This window comes from Anabrus simplex, chromosome 5 (genome assembly GCF_040414725.1).
Source record: "Anabrus simplex isolate iqAnaSimp1 chromosome 5, ASM4041472v1, whole genome shotgun sequence".
NCBI lineage: Eukaryota > Metazoa > Arthropoda > Insecta > Orthoptera > Tettigoniidae > Anabrus > Anabrus simplex.
Genome location: NC_090269.1, coordinates 217,461,412 through 217,482,165, shown reverse-complemented (window position 1 = coordinate 217,482,165; position 20,754 = coordinate 217,461,412).

The following is a 20,754-nucleotide window of genomic DNA, read 5'->3' as shown; positions in this document are numbered from 1 at the left end:
CCAAAAACGGAAGGCAAAACACACCTTTCACCATGACATTTTGTTCTATTTGATCGAGAGGTGTGACACTATTGTTAGGTTTTGTTGCTTCACGTAAAGGAGCCTCTGACATAGTGGTCAATAGCTCCGAGGACCTATTTAGTACACATTAAGTTGTTGTCGTTGTTGTTGTTGTTGTTGTTGTTGTTGTTGATCTAGTTGTTGCCGTCGTCGTCGCAATGATGGTTGCTGCTATTATTTAACTTAAGGTGCCAGGAACATCTTTGCGATTAATGGATGTACTTGTTGCTTATGTTCTCCTTCTTATAAACCTACGTTGACGTGGTGTCTGCCCTAGTATATAAATTTTGCAATTGACAAGGGCTAAAACCAGGAGAGCTGCGACCTATATGGTAACATCCTAGCATTCTCTTGGAGTTATTTGAAGTGGTGCGAAAATCAGTTCTAAAATGCCCGAAAGTTGGATGTTAACTCACTTCTTCTTCTTCTTCTTCTTCTTCTTCTTCTTCTTCTTCTTCTTCTTCTTCTTCTTCTTCTTTCCCCTCAACTTACAGGCTGCTGGGCAGCATCTCATATTCAAGTGATCTCCGAGGATCCTGAAAACTTCTTTTTTGCTAGTGGCTTTACGCGCACCGACACAGATAGGTCTTATGGCAACGATGGGATAGGAAAGGCCTAGGAGTTAGAAGGAAGCGGCCGTGGCCTTAATTAAGGTACAGCCCCAGCATTTGCCTGGTGTGAAAATGAAAAACCGCGGAAAACCATCTTCAGGGCTGCCGACTGTTGGATTCGAACCCACTATCTCTCGGATGCAAACTCACAGCCGTGCGCCCCTAACCGCACGGCTAACTCCCCCGGTCCTGAAAACTAGGTATGATTTTCTTCCCTTGATATCAACCAACTTGAGCCCTCCCCCTCGTACTTTCCTGCCTCCCATAGTTCCCTCCATTAAGATCATAAATCATTTAGCATTATTTCGTGAAATATAAATTGCCCTATTGCTTTAATTTCCCTTTATTCTTTTTCTAAAATTATTCATAAATAAAACTTTATTAGCATAATGTTTTAATTACTTGTATGAAAGTCAGATGCATAAATGAAAAGCAAAGCAGTTTCCATACAGGACTCGAAAGGCTCTTGGAGTGATAGTAGGTAAATGTCTTACTTTAAGTTACCTCGGTATTAAGTGCGAGGGAGAGAGTCGAAGTCATGTCCTTCCAGGAGCACGCCTTTACTGCCTCGACTATAGGCAGCCTCAATGTATCTACAATATCGGTAATCCATTTTATTTCGATTACATAACATGATTGCATAATACACTACGTAATAATTATGATTAAGCCGTTTCTTACTTTGTGAACGGTAACACTGCATTTGTTAAAATAGACTGTCTTTCACAGGCGAATGCTGAGGCTGTCCTTAATTAAGGCCACGGCCGCTTCCTTTCCACTCCTAGGCCTTCCCTATCACATCGTCCTATGTGTGTCGGTGCGACGTAAAACAAAATTGTAAAATAAAATAAAATCATTAGGCGTCTCCGGTCATTGACAACTATATTATACCATGAAAAGTACATCTCTGGATCACTTAGTCTCTCGTCAGTTGCTGCATTTGGAATGTTGTCCTTGGGATGATGACATCACTTTACCACAGTATAAAAAATGTTGAAAGTCACTTTCGGCCCATGTAATCGTGCAATAAGGAGAATTACGGGAAACTCTCATCATTTTCTCTTAAAACACATAGTAATGGAAATGAAATAAATATCAAGGTCGTTCAATTAATTTCACTTTTATTATTATTATCGCATTGCCTTGCCATCATACTTACCACAAAATAAGTAAATTTCTCACCTTATTTCACTAAAGCAATATCGCTATTTTATTAACCAGAATCATATGATTTATTAAGATACCCAGCGGAGGGGCCGCGCTTTTTAAGGCGCTGTGGCAACGGATCCAAGCTTTGCATTCGGGAGGCGAATAAGTTCGAACCCCACGGCCGGCTGTCTGTCCTAATAATGGTTTTCTGTGTTTCCCATTTTCACTTCTCGGCAAATGCCGGGACAGTTCCTACTCACAGGCCACAATCGATTCCTTTCACGTCCTTATCGTAATTCATTCACCATCATTCATTTAGTTTTCATTAGCTCCTCAACTTAGGTTGGCGTCAGGAAGGGCATCCGGCCGTAAAGACATGCCATATAATTTCATCCCACCTCATTTCCGGGACTAAAGGATAGATATCTCGAAATCGCTTCGTGCGAAAAAATCGCCCCTCTATTGATTATATTGCTTTTTCTCCTTTATATGACCTTTCTAGTTTTTAGCACTTCTCTGTTCTTCATTATGTCTGTCCGGGAATTCCAATCATTAGCTGTCAACACCACACTCTGAATGTCCTTAAAGAAGTGCTCTCCGTTAAAGTCCTTGTCTCTGAGATACAGTATCCGGCATTCCGTACAATTTCTGGTCAATTATGTTACCCGCGGCTGAGTGCACGAATATCCAGTCCTGCAACGCAAGTCATAAATTCATGGTAGGGTCAGAAATTTGAGCCCGAACTATTAGATTATGAATGTAGTTTTAATTCATTTGAGAAATTACTGGGATGGAAGCGAATATGGTTGATATGTAAGGTGGCATTCCATTATTCGCCTGAAGTTGGAGCTGGAAGCCACAGGAAATCACAATAGGATGGCTGTGAGTGGAATTCTAACCTATTTATCTACTTAACCATGCCACCTGACGTAAGAAAACCGCGTTCGAGTCCCTCAAGGAAACTGGATGTAGATTCGTGTACGTAGCAGGGCTGGAAATAGAACCCAGATCAAGACAAGAAGCTAATGTGCCTTAGTACTACTAATAGTGGTGGTAGTAGTAGTAGTAGCAGTAAATGAAATGGCGTATGGCTTTTAGTGCCGGGAGTGTCCGAAGACATGTTCGGCTCGCCAGGTGCAGGTCTTTCGATTTGACACCCGTAGGCAACCTGCGCGTCGTGATGAGGATGAAATTATGATGAAGACAGCACATACACCCAACCCCCGTGCCAGAGAAATTAACTAATGGTGGTTAAAATTCCCGACCCTGCCGGGAATCGAACCCGGGACCCCTGTGGCCAAAGGCCAGCACGCTAACTATTTAGCCATGGAGCCGGACGAAAATATGGCTTTTAGTGCCGGGAGTGTCCGAAGACAAGTTCGGCTCGCCAGGTGCAGGTCTTTCTATTCGACACCCGTAGGTGACCTGCGCGTCGTGATGAGGATGAAATAGTGATGAAGACAGCACATACACCCAGCCCCCGTGCCATTGGAATTAACCAATTAAGGTTAAAATCCCCGACCCGGCCGGGAATCGAACCCGGGACCCACTGAACCGAAGGCCAGTACGCTGACCGTTCAGCCAACGAGTCGGGCGTAGTAGTAGTAGTAGTAGTAGTAGTAGTAGTAGTAGTAGTAGTAGTAGTTGTCTATATTCTTAGCTACTGAACTGCACACCTTCTGAAGTGCTGACACCAATTCCACTGCTCTCTAACAGTGAAACTGAACTCCATTAGGCAATCATCTCCTATCATCCAACAACATTTTTGAAATATTTATACTTCTATGAATAACGATGCGACAATGCGACAATGGAATAGGAGAGCTAGAAGGTGGTGGTTTGGTGATTATCTTTTTAAGAGGAAGTACAACTGGGTAACCATCCTGTACGAACCCCAATCAGAGGAAGAAAAATGGAAGGGTCCAGCACCTCAGAAAATGAAGGATTGGCCAAAGAAAGACAAGGGTCACGAAGGGCGTGAAAATGAAAAACTCCCTAGAATTTGCAAACCTAATACCGTCGGGGTCAGAGAAAAACAAGAGTTGACCAAAGGAGGTCGGACAGGATAGATGAAAGGGAGGAGCCTAACAGAAGTAAGTGGAAACAATCCCAGAACACAGCTAAGGCCTCTGTGGTTGCCAACCCATGCTCCCAAGTTGAGATCCCCTGGTGCCCCTTTTAGTCGCCTCTTATGACAGGCAGGGGATACCGTGGGTGTTATTCCACCGCCCCAATCACACGGGGACAGGGTTATGAATGAAAAAAGGAGTGACTTTGGCCTTAATTAAGACACGGCCCTAACATTTTTCTGGTGTGAAAATTAGAAACAACGGAAAACCGTCTTCAGGGCAGCCGGCAGTGGGCTTCGAACCCACTATCTCCAGAATGCAAGCTAACAGCTACACTTCATATTTGTATTTCAATTTTAAGTTACAAACATGATTTGTATGAAGTTTACCGAGCACAATAATAATAATAATAATAATAATAATAATAATAATAATAATAATAATAATAATAATAATAATAATAATCCTCCGCGAACCATGTGACCTTGCCGCGGTGGGGAGGCTTGCGTGTCCCAGTGATGCAGATAGCCGAGCCGCAGGTGCAACCATATCGGATGGGTATCTGTTGAGAAACCAGACTAACGAATGGTTCATCGAAAGGGGGGTAGCAGCCTTTCGGTAGTTGCAAGGGCGGCAGTCTAGATGATTGACTGATACGGCCTTGTAATAATACTCAACATGGCTTAGCTGTGTTGATACTGCTACACGGCTGAAAGCAACGGGAAACTACAGCCGTAACTAACTCCCGAGGACATGCAGCTCTCTCTGTATGAATGATGTACTGATGATGGCTTCCTCCCGGGTAAAATATTCCGGAGGTAAACTAGTCCCCCATTCGGATCTCCGGGTGGGGACTACACGAGAGAGGGCGATCATCAGGAAGATGGATACTGACATTCTGCGAGTCGGAGCGTGGAATGTTAGAAGTTTGAATCGTTGTGGTAGGTTAGAGAATCTGAAAAGGGAGATGGATAGGCTGAAGTTAGATGTAGTTGGTATAAGTGAAGTACGTTGGCAGGAAGAACAAGATTTTTGGTCAGGCGACTACCGAATTATCAACACAAAATCAAACAGGGGAAATGCAGGAGTTGGTTTAATAATGAATAAGAAAATAGGGCAGCGAGTAAGCTACTACGACCAGCATACTGAAAGAATTATTGTCATCAAGGTAGACACAAAACCAATGCCCACCACAATAGTGCAGGTCTATATGCCTACTAGTTCAGCGGATGATGAGGAAATCGAAAGAATATATGAAGAGATAGAAGATTTAATACAATATGTAAAAGGTGATGGGAATCTAATTGTGATGGGAGACTGGAATGCAGTGGTAGGCCAAGGAAGCGAAGGTAGTACAGTAGGAGAATTTGGATTGGGACAAAGGAACGAAAGAGGAAGTCGGCTGGTTGAATTCTGCACTGATCATAATTTAGTGCTTGCCAATACTTGGTTCAAACACCACAAACGACGGCTGTATACGTGGACGAGACCTGGAGACACTGGAAGGTATCAAACAGACTTCATTATGATTAGGCAGAGATTCAGAAACCAGGTATTGGATTGCAAAACTTTCCCAGGAGCAGACGTGGACTCTGACCACAACTTGTTGGTCATGAAATGCCATCTGAAGTTGAAGAAATTGAAGAAAGGAAAGAATGCAAAAAGATGGGATCTAGACAAGTTGAAAGAAAAGAGTGTGAGGGATTGCTTCAAGGAACATGTTGCACAAGGACTAAATGAAAAGGCTGAAGGAAACACTATAGAGGAAGAGTAGAGAGTCATGAAAAATGAAGTCAGTAGGGCTGCTGAAGAAATGTTAGGAAGGAAGAAAAGATCAACTAAGAATCAGTGGATAACTCAGGAGATACTAGACCTGATTGATGAACGACGAAAATACAAGAATGCTAGGATTGAAGAGGGCAGAAAAGAATACAGGCGATTAAAGAATGAAGTGGATAGAAAGTGCAAGGTAGCTAAGGAATAATGGCTGAAGGAGAAGTGCAAGGATGTTGAAGGCTGTATGGTCCTGGGAAAGGTAGATGCTGCATACAGGGAAATCAAGGAAACCTTTGGAGAAAGGAAATCTAGGTATATGAATATTAAGAGCTCAGATGGAAAGCCACTTCTAGGGAAAGAAGACAAAGCAGAAAGATGGCAGGAGCATATCCAACAGTTGTATGAAGGTAAAGATGTAGATAATTTGGTTCTGGAACATGAAGAGGCTGTTAATGCTGATGAAATGGGAGACCCAATTTTGAGGTCAGAGTTTGACAGAGCTGTGAGTGACCTCAATAGGAACAAGGCACCTGGAATTGATGACATTCCCTCTGAATTACTGACTGTCTTAGGAGAAACCAGCATGGCAAGGTTATTTCATTTAGTGTGCAAGATGTATGAGACAGGAGAAGTCCCATCCGATTTTCGGAGGAATATTGTTATACCTATTCCCAAGAAAGCCGGTGCTGACAGGTGTGAAAACTACCGCACCATTAGTTTAGTATCTCATGCCTGCAAAATGTTAACACGTATTATTTACAGAAGAATGGAAAAACAAGTTGAAGCTGAGTTGGGAAAAGATCAATTTGGCTTCAGAAGAAATGTAGGAACACGTGAAGCAATCCTGACTTTACGTCTGATCTTAGAGGATCGAATCAAGAAGGACAAGCCCACGTACATGGCATTCGTAGATCTAGAAAAGGCATTCGATAATGTTGATTGGACCAAGCTATTTATGATTCTGAAGACGATAGGGATCAGATACCGAGAACGAAGAATTATCTACAATCTGTATAAAAATCAGTCTGCAGTGATAAGAATCGAGGGCTTTGAAAAAAAAGCAGCAATACAGAAAGGAGTAAGGCAAGGCTGCAGTTTGTCCCCTCTCCTTTTCAATGTTTACATAGAACAGGCAGTAAAGGAAATCAAAGAGAAATTTGGAAAGGAATCACAGCCCAATAAGAGGAAATCAAAACCTTGAGATTTGCCGATGATGTTGTTATTTTATCCGAGACTGCAGAAGATCTCGAGAAGTTGCTGAATGGTATGGAGGAAGTCTTGGGTAAGGAGTACAAGATGAAAATAAATAAGTCCAAAACAAAAGTAATGGAGTGCAGTCGAACGAAGGCAGGTGATGCAGGAAATATTAGATTAGGAAATGAAATCTTAAAGGAAGTAGATGAATATTGTTACTTGTGTAGTAAAACAACTAACGATGGCAGAAGTAAGGAGGACATAAAATGCAGACTAGCACAAGCAAGGAAGAGCTTTCTTAAGAAAAGAAATTTGCTCACTTCAAACATTGATATCGGAATTAGAAAGATGTTTTTGAAGACTTTCTTGTGGAGCGTGGCATTGTATGGAAGTGAAACATGGACGATAACTAGCTCAGAAAGAAAGAGAATAGAAGCTTTTGAAATGTGGTGTTACAGAAGAATGCTGAAGGTGAGATGGATAGATCGAATCACGAATGAAGAGATACTGAATCGAATTGGTGAGAGGAGATCGATTTGGCTAAATTTGACGAGAAGAAGAGATAGAATGATAGGACACATCTTAAGACACCCAGGACTTGTTCAGTTGGTTTTTGAAGGAAGTGTAGGTGGTAAGAACGGTAGGGGTAGACCAAGGTATGAATATGACAAGCAGATTAGAGCAGATGTAGGATGCAATAGTTACGTAGAAATGAAAAGGTTAGCACAGGATAGGGTGACATGGAGAGCTGCATCAAAACAGTCTATGGACTGATGACTCAAACAACAACAATAATAATAATAATAATAATAATAATAATAATAATAATTGTTACCGTGTTTTGGTGGTAGTTGTGCATGAAAGAAGGTGCTGGGTGGTGAAGGGGTCTCAAGCTACTAAAGTGAAATTAATTTTAAAATTTAGCAAGGTTATATTTTCTTTTCAAAATTAGGTAACAACAAATAGAACAGGTACTTAGTAGCCGAAACACGATTGACAATTACATTTACATAGGTACCCCATTTGGGGCTTCAAAAGGTCAGAAACATAATTCTTGAGCCATGAGCCCAACCTTACAATGAACACCATACAACAAAGGGGCCGAAAACCCCCAAACATGCCAGAAACACCGGCTTCCAATTACATCCAAAAACCTCCTTGAGGCAGAAACACAATTTTCAAAAAGGGCAACTTCCCCTTAAAATACAAGCCTATCATAGGCCACTCCGAACTCCACCTTTAAGCCGTCCTCAAAGGACATATACACAGGGGCAAAATACCCAATCTACTGAGGTCTGTTAAATGACAAGAAAGTTAATACATGACCTCTAAAATCACAATTTGAGAGGAGGCGAACTTGCACCCCTAATACACTTTGTCTTTAAGACCTATTTTGGCTCTAAGGCCACTGATGCAAGGGCTAATCCCATACTACAGAGGTGACTTAAGAAACTACTAACTTACATTACTGAAGAATAGGTTGCGAAAAATAAGTTCACCTCAAACAATGTGAGTGGGAGCTCGAGAGGGTTAACACTCTCTATCCCAGTATGTCGCTTTACAAGAGAATAGAAGAAAAGAGAAGTTACATTTTAGGAAAAAGTTACATAGGGGAACGCTTAGAACCTGCCCCGAAAGTTAAACTGCTGAGCTGGCAAAGAAAAAATTTATTAATCGGCCATTACCTTATTGTTGACCGCTGCCGAGGAAAGAGGCGCTTCCCGCCTCCCGCTATGTACTTAATACACTGAAAGATGGAACAGAAGTGGCTCGGAGACCCTAAAATCAGCAGTTCAAATACTCTCGCAGAAAGTTCTAGGCGTTAGGGGAAAGAAAACACCCTCCTACAAAGATTTTATTGGGTAGGACCCCGCAACAGATGCAAGTTGGGGAAAGATACACCAGATTGGTCAGAAATTAATTGAAAAATTCGTGATTGGATACATTCAAAACAAGGGGAAGAAAGGGGTAAATATTGCCAACTTAAACAATGACAGAAAGAAATTTAACAAAGAACAAACTCCTGAAATTAAATTTTCTCCACCAAAATAGTTCTTTGACTCCGCACTAGGGTGCACTATTGTTGATCTTCAGTAGTGTCCTCTAGAAGAGAAAGTTCACACTTCTTAATACAAGCAAGACAAAAGTACGTCGAAAATGACACAGTTCACAAACTCAAAATTTTCCAGGTAGTGACATCTTCTGAGAAATTTGGAAATTAAGACCGTAGATAAAGTTCAGACTTCCTCCAGAAGAGGAGTTTCAACTGGCGCAACTTTTAAATAAACGGTGTGGAGATGTACCGCCCGGTACAGACCTCCCCCCCCCCCCCCAAAAAGTTCCTCCACGGGGTAACACAGAAGAACATAAACTTTTGTTTGAAAATAAGTTCCAAGTTTAGATGTTGCTATTAAGATAACTTGCAGAAGTATTTGAGAAATTTCTTAATTCGGTGCCAAAATTTTGTTGTTGGAGGTGAAGTGAAGTCTTTAGGTTTATAGAAGTTGAATTTCTGAAGATAAGCTTTTACTACTTAAAAGTGAAGGAAAAATTTGCAATGTCCATCAGATATTGCTGTTGAATTCCCAAATGTAGTTATCTCTTATAGTAACTGTCCATGTAGTTGATGTTGATGAAGTTGGATGGCCGGACCGGCCGTTGCAGCTTGCGTCCAAAAGGAGGCCGCTCGGACCCCTCAAGTACCCTGAGATACCGCTCGCCCGCACTATGAGGGGAGCAGAGTGTTGAAACACGCCGCGCCCGCGGTGAACATATACAGGCTGCGGGCCAGAAGCAGGTCGTGCGCCGCACATCAGCCTTGGCCGGGAGGAGAGCTCCGGCTCGCCGTGCACATGTCGTCCTCGCTGGAGAGGAGGGGGCCCATCCCCCTCCCCAGTTGCTGCACGGCGCTGCGCGGCTGCGGGGGCACTGAAACATTAAGGCTAGGCGGCAGAATTGTGTTGGACCATCGTGTTTTTGAAGGCACAGGCATTATGGAGAGGTTGAGGGGCCAGCGGCGTGTAGATATCCGTGGCATTTAATCCAATGAAGCCACAGTGTAAGGTGGAGCAGGAGACGGGAGCGTGGTAATGGCCGTGGCAAGAACAGGATGGCAGATTAACGGATCGGGGCGGGTTTTACAAAAGGCTTACATCTAAAACCAAAATATTATAGAAGGGGCAGAATGCCATAAAAGTGAAACTCAAAAAAAAATATAACCTTCATATCCTTTCAAAATAATATGAAGCAAGTTAACACAAAATTACACCGGTTTCACCTGGGACAGGTGAACCCTAAATATCCTCTCGGTGGCTGGATTACTTAACAATAAGGTAACCGGCGTAAGAAAATCGAGAATGATACAAGGCCCATGAAATCTGGGGGCAAGCTTGCCCGCGGGAACAAAATTTTTGACCATAACCTGGTCACCTACCTTCAAAGGGGTGGGTCTCCGTCCACGATCATACCTTTCCCTAACCTTTTCATGAGACACTTTAAGATTGGCTTTAGCCTTCTTCCAAAGATCTTTAATGTTGTCCGGATCTATTATCTCGGGTAGAATGTCATTCAGAGACCAGAGGTTAGAGAGCGGCGAGTTGGGAACAAACTTGAACATTAAAGAAGCTGGAGTGAACTTGTGAGATTCATGAACCGCTGAATTCAAAGCAAAAGCTATCCAATGCAGGGACGTGTCCCACCTGGAAGGATCTTCATGATGATAGGCAATGAGTGCGGACCTGAGATTACGGTTAACCCGTTCAGCCAGAGATGGTTGAGGGTAATAAGCAGAAGTAGTTACATGAGAGATGGATAAGTCAAAACAGAATTTACGAAATAAATTAGATGTAAAAGCCTTAGCATTATCGGAAACTATGTATTGACAAGGACCAAAAGAAGCAAAGATAGTATTAAGACAAGAAATAGTGGACTGAGCGGTAGCCAGCTTAGTCGGAAATAACCAGGAAAATCTAGTAAAACCATCTACACATACAAAGATGAACTTGTTGGCATTCCCCTTTGACTGGGGGAAGGGTCCCACATAATCAATATACAGGCGCTCCATGGGGCGCGACGCTTGATGAGAAGACAAAAGACCTACCTTAGTGGACATGGTCGGTTTACTAAGCAAACAGGATTTACATGCCTTTACTAATTCACGGATTTCACCGTCCATACCTTTCCAGATGAACATATCACGAATCTTTTCACGAGTTTTAAAGATACCAAGATGCCCTCCTAATGGGGTCTCATGATAATACTTGAAGATCATAGGTACAAGAACCGCTGGAACAACAACTTTCATCATCTTATCGTGCCTCGAAGGGCAACATAGAACTCCATTCCTCAGAACATAAGGGACAACATGTTCCCCAGAAGAAAGGGTTTCCATTATCGGAGCCAGCGTCGGATCTTCACGTTGGTATTTCTCGATATCCCTAAACAGCATGGGAACATCTGTTAGGATGGCATTAACCTCAGATAGCATGGACTCGGGAGGTGATGGACTGTCGACCTGTTCATGCTTCTCAACGTCGTCTGAAAACATACGGCTGAGTCCATCAGCGACAACATTTTCGGTACCTCGGATATGCCTGACATTGAATTGGAAGGCAGAAATACGGATGGCCCAACGGGCTATACGACCAGTACGACGCGGCCTACCTAAGACCCAGCTTAATGCTTGATTATCTGTCTCCAGGTCGAATTTGACATGTTCCAGATAGAGACGGAACTTCTCTAAGGCAAATAAGACTGCCAACCCTTCGAGCTCATAGATGGAATACTTGGCTTCTTGAGCCGATAGAGTCCTAGATGCATAGGCGATGGGTCGCCTCCCTAGTTCAGTCTCTTGAAGAAGGACTGCCGCTACCGCTGACGACGACGCGTCCGTTTGGACGATGAATTTCTTTGAGAAATCAGGCATGGCAGGGACAGGGGCATTACAGAGAGCTAATTTCAGATCTTCAAAAGCGGCTTGTTGAGAAGGTCCCCACTCGAATTTGATGCCTTTCCTACGAAGAAGGTTCAATGGCGCCGCTCTATTAGCAAAGTTAGGAATGAACTTTCTGAAGAAATTCACCATACCAATGAACCTGGCGATACCTTTAATGTCCTTGGGAGGTTTAAAATCACGGATGGCCTGTGTTCTAGAATGATCGACTGCTACACCATCAGGTGACACAATATGCCCTAGGAATGACATAGAGGGCTTAGCAAAAGCGACCTTGGACAACTTGACAGTTAACCCAGCCTTACGAAGGCGATTCAGAACTTCCCGCAGATGATCTAGATGTTCTTCGAAGGTCTCCGAAAACACGACGACATCATCCAAGTAGTGATATAAGTACTCAAATTTGATGTCGGAGAAGACCCTATCTAGTAGCCTAGTGAGTACAGCTGCTCCCGTGGGGAGCCCGAAAGGTACGCGGTTGTATTCATATAAATTCCAGTCCGTGGCAAACGCTGTAAGGTGTTTAGACTCTTCAGCAAGGGGAATTTGATTATAGGCCTGATTCAAGTCCAAGATAGTAAAGAACTTGGCCTTACGAAACCATGAAAAGCAAGAATGAAGGTCGGGAAGGGGCACAGATTGTAACACCACCTTCCGATTGAGAGCCCTGTAGTCAATTACAGGCCTGAAGCCCCCTTGGGGTTTCGGGACTAGAAAAATAGGCGAAGAATACGCTGACTTAGAGGGCCTAATAATACCATCCTTCAACATCTGATCGATGATTTCTTTCAGAGCCTTCATTTTAGGTGGAGATAGCCTATACGGTGGAAAACGGACAGGAATCGAATCCGTGACCTCAATTTTGTATTCGATCAGGTCAGTAACGCCAAGAGTATCAGAGAATACCTCGGGAAACGACTGACACAGTTTGCGAATACTATCAGCCTGCTCCTCAGGTAGATGTCTAAGGTCTAACAACATCTCATCCTGGGTAGGCGAAATAGAAGTACATGACACAGAATTACACTTTAATAGTGGAATTTTACAACTAGAAGCAAATTTGAATGTGCACGACCTAGACTGGAGATCGAGCACAAGACCAGTGTGAGAAATAAAGTCCGCTCCCAATATAATGGGGCAAGACAATTGCTTGGCCACAAACAATTTAATTTTCCATGTAAATTTAAAAATACGAATTTTGACCAGTAAGGAACCTAGAATTTCTAATGGAGATGTATTAGCAGAAACACATTTCACAGGAGAAGAGTCATAGACAGGTAGGTTACAAACAGACTTCAATTTCGAGTACCATTCAGCCGAAATAATGGAACAAACACTGCCTGAATCTAATAGAGCTGTTATAGGTTCGTTATTTACCTCAATCTTAAGGAAAGGAACAAGTGCGGGGGTATCCGCCGCAATCTTAAGACACTCTTTGGGGCATTCAAAGGACAGATTAGCAGATTTAACGTTCCCAGGATTTTCGATCTGCTTACCAGGGGCTGAGCCTCGGGAAGATGAATTAGTTGACTCAGCCGAAGCCACTAGTCACTTTTGATTGTTGTTGGAAGTTACCCCAGAAGTTGAGCAGGAGGGGGTGCTATTCGAATTGGGACAATTCTTGGCGATATGTGAGAAAGCCCCACATTTAAAACAGCCTTGTGATGAACCAGCTCCATTATTTGCCCTACTAGACTTGATCAGAGGACACTTATTGCGCAGGTGGTCAGGCGCAACGCACGCATAACATTTACGGGGATTGACTGGTCGGCGAGGTGGAGGCCGAATGTTACTAAAGGAAGGCGGGGGTTCTTTCGCGACACGCAAAGAATCGGCGTATCTAACTCCTTCCGCCGAGACGGCCAACGCTTCAAGTTCCGAGAAGGTTTGCGGGCACGCCGCGAAGCACAAATATGACCTATAGGGAGGTGAAATTCCCTCTACAATAGCCTGCACAATCTGATCTTCAGGAAAATGAAGGGCAAACACCCTCGTATAAAACTTAATGTCCTGTATGAAATCAGCCAAGTTTTCATCCAAGCGCTGTACCCGATAATAGTATTTCTGAATCAGAGATGACCTCGCGCGGGCAGGAATGAAATTTGCAAGCAAGTGTGCGTGAAAATCTTCAATAGATGACTGTTCAGCAATAGCTCTTACTATTTTATCTGAGAGAACACCAATAGCATAAGGATAGATTATTTGTAAAATTTGACAAGGGGAAAGAGAAAACACAAGGGCGTGATCCTGAAATTCAACTAAAAATCTTAAAAATGAAATAACTTCACTGGTGGTGTTGACAGAAAACTTAGAGATACCTCTTAGCAACATTGCCAATGGATGAGGCAAGCTGCTAAACCCGGGTGACATAGTAGGTAGAGGTTTCAGGGGCAAAGAAGTTAATTCAGAACGGATGTTACTCAACGATGCACGGCGTTCAGACTCGTTGTCCAATGGGGCAGAGATAGTTTGAGCAGAGGGGGTTTTCCTATTTACTTCTCCCTTAGGAGACTCTTCCTCACTACCTACATTCACTATGGTGGGTTGATCAGATTTGGGAGGAATTTCCCCAGTTAACAATTGAGTGACTTTACTAGACAATTCAGAAATAGTTTCAAGGAGCGTATTAGCTTCCTTCCTCTGAACGTCATTCACCTTTAGAGACAACAGATCATTAACTCTATTTGAAAAATGATATAGCCTGCCTTGCACACGCTTAATTTGATTAGGAGACGGATCATTTTCATCAAAAAACTAACGACCGATGCTAGCCCAGTAATGTTCTCGACGATCGTGGAAAGAGAGTCATCAATTTCTTTCTCTCCCAAATTGGGGATGGAAATGGGCAAATCAAGGGAGTCTCTAAGCTTGTTAGTGTCGATAGCAACCGTGCCTCCAGATTGCACGTTTCTAATAGTTAATTCGTAGATCAACTCCTCTTTGCGCAAGTAGTTAAGGAGGAGAACATCGCGAGGGCCGGGCATGATAACAGAAAAATTTTGAAAAACCTCAATAAAAAATTTCCAGCAACTGAGAAAATGGTTAGAGTTCGGATCAAAACAGAGCTTAGCCGTCAAAAGGGGCTAAATTGAGACCCATTCAACCACGCTCTGCTACCACTTGTTACCGTGTTTTGGTGGTAGTTGTGCATGAAAGAAGGTGCTGGGTGGTGAAGGGGTCTCAAGCTACTAAAGTGAAATTAATTTTAAAATTTAGCAAGGTTATATTTTCTTTTCAAAATTAGGTAACAACAAATAGAACAGGTACTTAGTAGCCGAAACACGATTGACAATTACATTTACATAGGTACCCCATTTGGGGCTTCAAAAGGTCAGAAACATAATTCTTGAGCCATGAGCCCAACCTTACAATGAACACCATACAACAAAGGGGCCGAAAACCCCCAAACATGCCAGAAACACCGGCTTCCAATTACATCCAAAAACCTCCTTGAGGCAGAAACACAATTTTCAAAAAGGGCAACTTCCCCTTAAAATACAAGCCTATCATAGGCCACTCCGAACTCCACCTTTAAGCCGTCCTCAAAGGACATATACACAGGGGCAAAATACCCAATCTACTGAGGTCTGTTAAATGACAAGAAAGTTAATACATGACCTCTAAAATCACAATTTGAGAGGAGGCGAACTTGCACCCCTAATACACTTTGTCTTTAAGACCTATTTTGGCTCTAAGGCCACTGATGCAAGGGCTAATCCCATACTACAGAGGTGACTTAAGAAACTACTAACTTACATTACTGAAGAATAGGTTGCGAAAAATAAGTTCACCTCAAACAATGTGAGTGGGAGCTCGAGAGGGTTAACACTCTCTATCCCAGTATGTCGCTTTACAAGAGAATAGAAGAAAAGAGAAGTTACATTTTAGGAAAAGGTTACATAGGGGAACGCTTAGAACCTGCCCCGAAAGTTAAACTGCTGAGCTGGCAAAGAAAAAATTTATTAATCGGCCATTACCTTATTGTTGACCGCTGCCGAGGAAAGAGGCGCTTCCCGCCTCCCGCTATGTACTTAATACACTGAAAGATGGAACAGAAGTGGCTCGGAGACCCTAAAATCAGCAGTTCAAATACTCTCGCAGAAAGTTCTAGGCGTTAGGGGAAAGAAAACACCCTCCTACAAAGATTTTATTGGGTAGGACCCCGCAACAGATGCAAGTTGGGGAAAGATACACCAGATTGGTCAGAAATTAATTGAAAAATTCGTGATTGGATACATTCAAAACAAGGGGAAGAAAGGGGTAAATATTGCCAACTTAAACAATGACAGAAAGAAATTTAACAAAGAACAAACTCCTGAAATTAAATTTTCTCCACCAAAATAGTTCTTTGACTCCGCACTAGGGTGCACTATTGTTGATCTTCAGTAGTGTCCTCTAGAAGAGAAAGTTCACACTTCTTAATACAAGCAAGACAAAAGTACGTCGAAAATGACACAGTTCACAAACTCAAAATTTTCCAGGTAGTGACATCTTCTGAGAAATTTGGAAATTAAGACCGTAGATAAAGTTCAGACTTCCTCCAGAAGAGGAGTTTCAACTGGCGCAACTTTTAAATAAACGGTGTGGAGGTGTACCGCCCGGTACAATAATAATTGTACCGGGTGGTACACCTCAACTCCGCACATTTAAAAGAAGCGCCTTAAGGAACGTTATCTCATACAAAACTTAAAACAGCTAAGGCATGAAGTTGGGACATTGACCAGAAGATGTCACCATTGAATTATTAAGTAATGTGTTATTTTGAATTTGCCTAAACTGACTGGATTTATTTGTTTTATGGTTGTTTACTTCAAGAAGTTTGAACTTTTCTCCATATATGTCATTACAAAAAACTTAGGTAATGCAGTCTGGTGCAAGGTAGAAGAAGTAGTGATTTAAAGAAATTTTGTGTTTATAGGTTTTCGCAACTAAACTAACTTTCATTTATTTCTATATTTCAAGGTTTGCAACACTTACTTCTCTTCCCGCCAGCTTTTGAATCTGGCCAATCACTAATTTTCTGTAATTATTTTTCAACCAATAATAGGCTTCTTGTACTTTTGAATTTGCCAATAAAAATGAGAGGGTGTGTCCGGATTTAGTCCAGAACCCTCTCGAATCATCCCCTCGGGTATATAAACTGCTGCTTTTTCCAGCTACCTTGTCTTATTGATCGTCGTCTTACTGAATGTGTATGCTAGGACAGGAGGCGAGGCGCCTCATTCTTCGCCAGGCATTTCAACAGCCCAGGTAATGGCCGCCAGCTTTATATTTCTGTAGCTACCTCCGCAGACTTACACAAGGGGAAGGTTCTAAATTCTAACTATGTAACTACCTGTTTTCTAAAATGTAAACCTGCTTTCGGCTAATGTAGAATTGCATAAAGACTAAAAGTGTAAATCGGTGATAGAGAGTGCGTTACCCTCTCGAGTTTCCCTTCAATTTATCTTGAGGTGACTACAATTCTGTAACTGTTTCTCCTTTCTGTAAAGCACTAAATTAACCTTCATTCTAGTCGACTCAGTAGCTTGGAATTAGCCTCTGCATCATCGGACCGCGAGCCCAATTAGGGATTTATACTTAACTAGCTGATGTACCCGTGCTTCGCCACGGAATTCTACCTTTATACAGAATTCTAGGCTAGGTAGTGTACACGTTGTGAGCAAGATTGTATTAAATTGCATAGCTCTTAACGTTACCCTAGAAACGCGACGGGGAATTTTCATATGAAAACTGGATTAGGGCATTTTCATTGTAAAGGTAGGCCCGCTTGCCTACCATCAGTCACAATCAGATTGGGGAGTTTTCATTATAATGCCGGACACTCGCACTCCACCTGCCTTTTACATCCTCAGAAAGACTGTCTTAGTGGTTTTCCCAACTGAAATGAGCATAGGTCATTACAATGACGTCAGTAGGAAGTGCGCGACTAAAAGCAATGCTTTCATATGAAATAGTCGATCAAATGAAAAACCACACATTTTCTCACTTTTAACGAACGCTGCCTATCTAACAGTCCAAATTTCCAAGTCTGGAATGACCAAGCCGCAGACAGCCGTAATCCGTGAACAGTCTTCGTCTTTCTTCGGCGGGGAAGTCGATTAGTGGAGAGTCCCAGAGCAAAAACTATGTCTTTTTACTAATCTGCTTCCTAGGAGTACCCGATGAGTCGGAAAATCCCAATTCAATACACTGACGGCGGAAAAATCTATCTGACTTGGAGGCAAATTTTTCCTCCAAGCCAGAGCATGAATCCCCTCTTCACTGCTAATTTGGAATAAAATGAATGAAGAATTTAGCAAAAGTGAAGAGGAATAAACTTTTCTTAAGAAACGGCTCTTTTCCGGGTTGAAGTTTGAGTTATTTAGTGAATTGTGGTGCTATAATTCGAAATAGGCCTAAATTGTAATTCTAGACCAGGTCATACTACTATATTCAGTCAGGCTGTTATACTTGGTACACAACAGTAATCAGTATAAGAGGCAAAGGATATCACAACAAACAATGATCAATGTAAAGTTATTGTTGCTCAATGTTATGCTCTTTCGATATTGTAGACCTTCATATTTAGTTTTCTTCCTACTGTGAAATACCACTCTTATCATAGTCGGTACGGCAAAACTGAATAAAACACAAATGATCGGAAATTTTATTCTCTATAACTTTTGTTATGTACGGTAGTAATTTTCGATAGGACCTTAACATAGGTATTTAAACATTAAATGTTAGGCGCCTTCCCCTAAACTACAATTTCATCCAGGGTGAATAATAATGTTGGTAGCCTAGACTGTAGTTTCTTTCCCCGACTCTATAGGCCTATACCGATTTTCATTAAATTCTGTTAACCCATTTTCTCGTGGCTCGGCGTTGATATGGACTTAGCAAACAAAAATGCAAATTCATGAATATCTGTGTTATCATAGCCGGTACGGTAAAAATGTATAAGACATAAATGGTCGGAAATTTAATTCTATATAACTTTAGTTATATATTATTTATCGATAGGACCACTAATATATAAATATTTGAGAATTACATTTTAGGTCTTCCCCTAAACTACCATTTCACTCAGCGTTAATAAAATTATTTATAGCCTAGATTGTAGTGGTTCATACCCCGACTTTGCACACCGAGTTTCATTAAATTCTCTTCAGCCGTTTTCTCGTGATGCGTGTACATACATACATACAGACAGACAGACAGACAGACAGAGACAGACAGAAATTACGGAAAAGTAAAAAGTGCATTTCTTTGTTACAGTGGATATGACCGATACAGAAATACCATTCTTTTCAAATTCTCAGCAATGTACAGACAAAACTCTTATTTTATATATAGGTATAGATTTTCTAGGAGCGCAAGTGTACGCCTCCATACATTTTGTGTTCGGGCCAGTAATTTAACCTGTTCTTCTTTCCATGAAGGCCCAGTAGTTTGTGTAAAAATTGTAAATTATAGGTTGGGCCTAGAGAGGCCAGAAATTTGTAAGATTTTTTGATGTAATGTTGCCTCGAGCGGGCTGTAAGAAATTGGGAGCGCAGTCTCCTTGGTTAAAGTTGGAGAGCATGTAAGCTCTTTTCTGAGATTGCTAATTTTACTGTAATATTGAAGGGTAACTTTGGAAGGCCGTATTTGTAACCCATGAAAGAAAGTGCTCTTGAATTGGGAGATTCTCTCCTCGTCCAACTGAACGCAACATTTGTGATGTTGTAAATTTGGAGCTGGAAGTTTAACACTTGTAATTTCCAAACTGCTATTTGTACCTGTAACCTTGTCATTTCACCTAGTGAAAAATTTGTTGGTAAGTTTTGAGATTTTAAAAGAAATAATAACCTTTATTTTAAAGCTTTATATGAATTTTGATATCGTAGATAGACCCATTCAAGCCCGCACCTTCTTTCGCCTTTCTGTGATCCACAAAAACACTGTAACAATAATAATAATAATAATAATAATAATAATAATAATAATAATAATAATAATAATAATAATAATAATAATAATAATAATTGTGTGTGGTAGCCAAGTGACATCACTTATTCCTCATTAAGGCAATATCGGTTTGAATCTTGGTCAATGCATGCGCGATGTTTGAAATGAAATCCACGTCTATGTGATTGGGATTCCACGCAAAACTGGAGGTTCCGTGGTTATAATTACGGAATTACGGTATTAATACACAAAGTACATTTATACATAAATATTCGGCCATCGAATTATGAATGTATCTCTCATGTAGTTAGAAACTTTGTGATTTGATTACTGTAAGCGTCTTTTTTTTGTGACGTGTGATCGAGAATATTGGAATAAAGTGTTAAATTAAAACAAAAAATGTACGTACATTCGTCAAATATCTTTATTATCAGCTGTTATGCCTTTCAGTGTTCATTCTGATAGCCTCTAAGAATGAACGAAGCGCTTCCATAATCTGTATTTGCAGTGTGCTCCGTGATTTTACCTACCGTATTTCTACCTTGAAATAATGACAAAATAAGCCTATAAATCGTCACTTTGTTCTCCCTCTGTTTCTATGCCAGATTCGATTATTCCCCTAGGTAGTCTGTCCTACTACATTCACCTCACATGGCTCAACATCCGAAGCCAGTTTATACAGGCAACTTCCATCCAGTTATTTTTTAATTGCAAGCTGCTTTACCTCGCACCGACACAGATAGGTCTTAGGGTGACGATGGGACAGGAAAGGGCTAGGAGTGGGAAGGCAGCGGTCGTGGCCTTCATTAAGGTAAAGCCCCAGCATTTGTCTGCTGTGAAAATGAGAAACCACGAAAAACCATTTTCAGGGCTGCTGACAGTGGGGTTCGATCCCACTATCTCTCGGATACAAGCTCACAGCTGCGCGCCCCTAACCGCACGGCCAACTCGCCCGGTTCTAGTTCATTCCTAACGTATTAATTATCTCCTTATTGCGAGTGATCACGTGCCA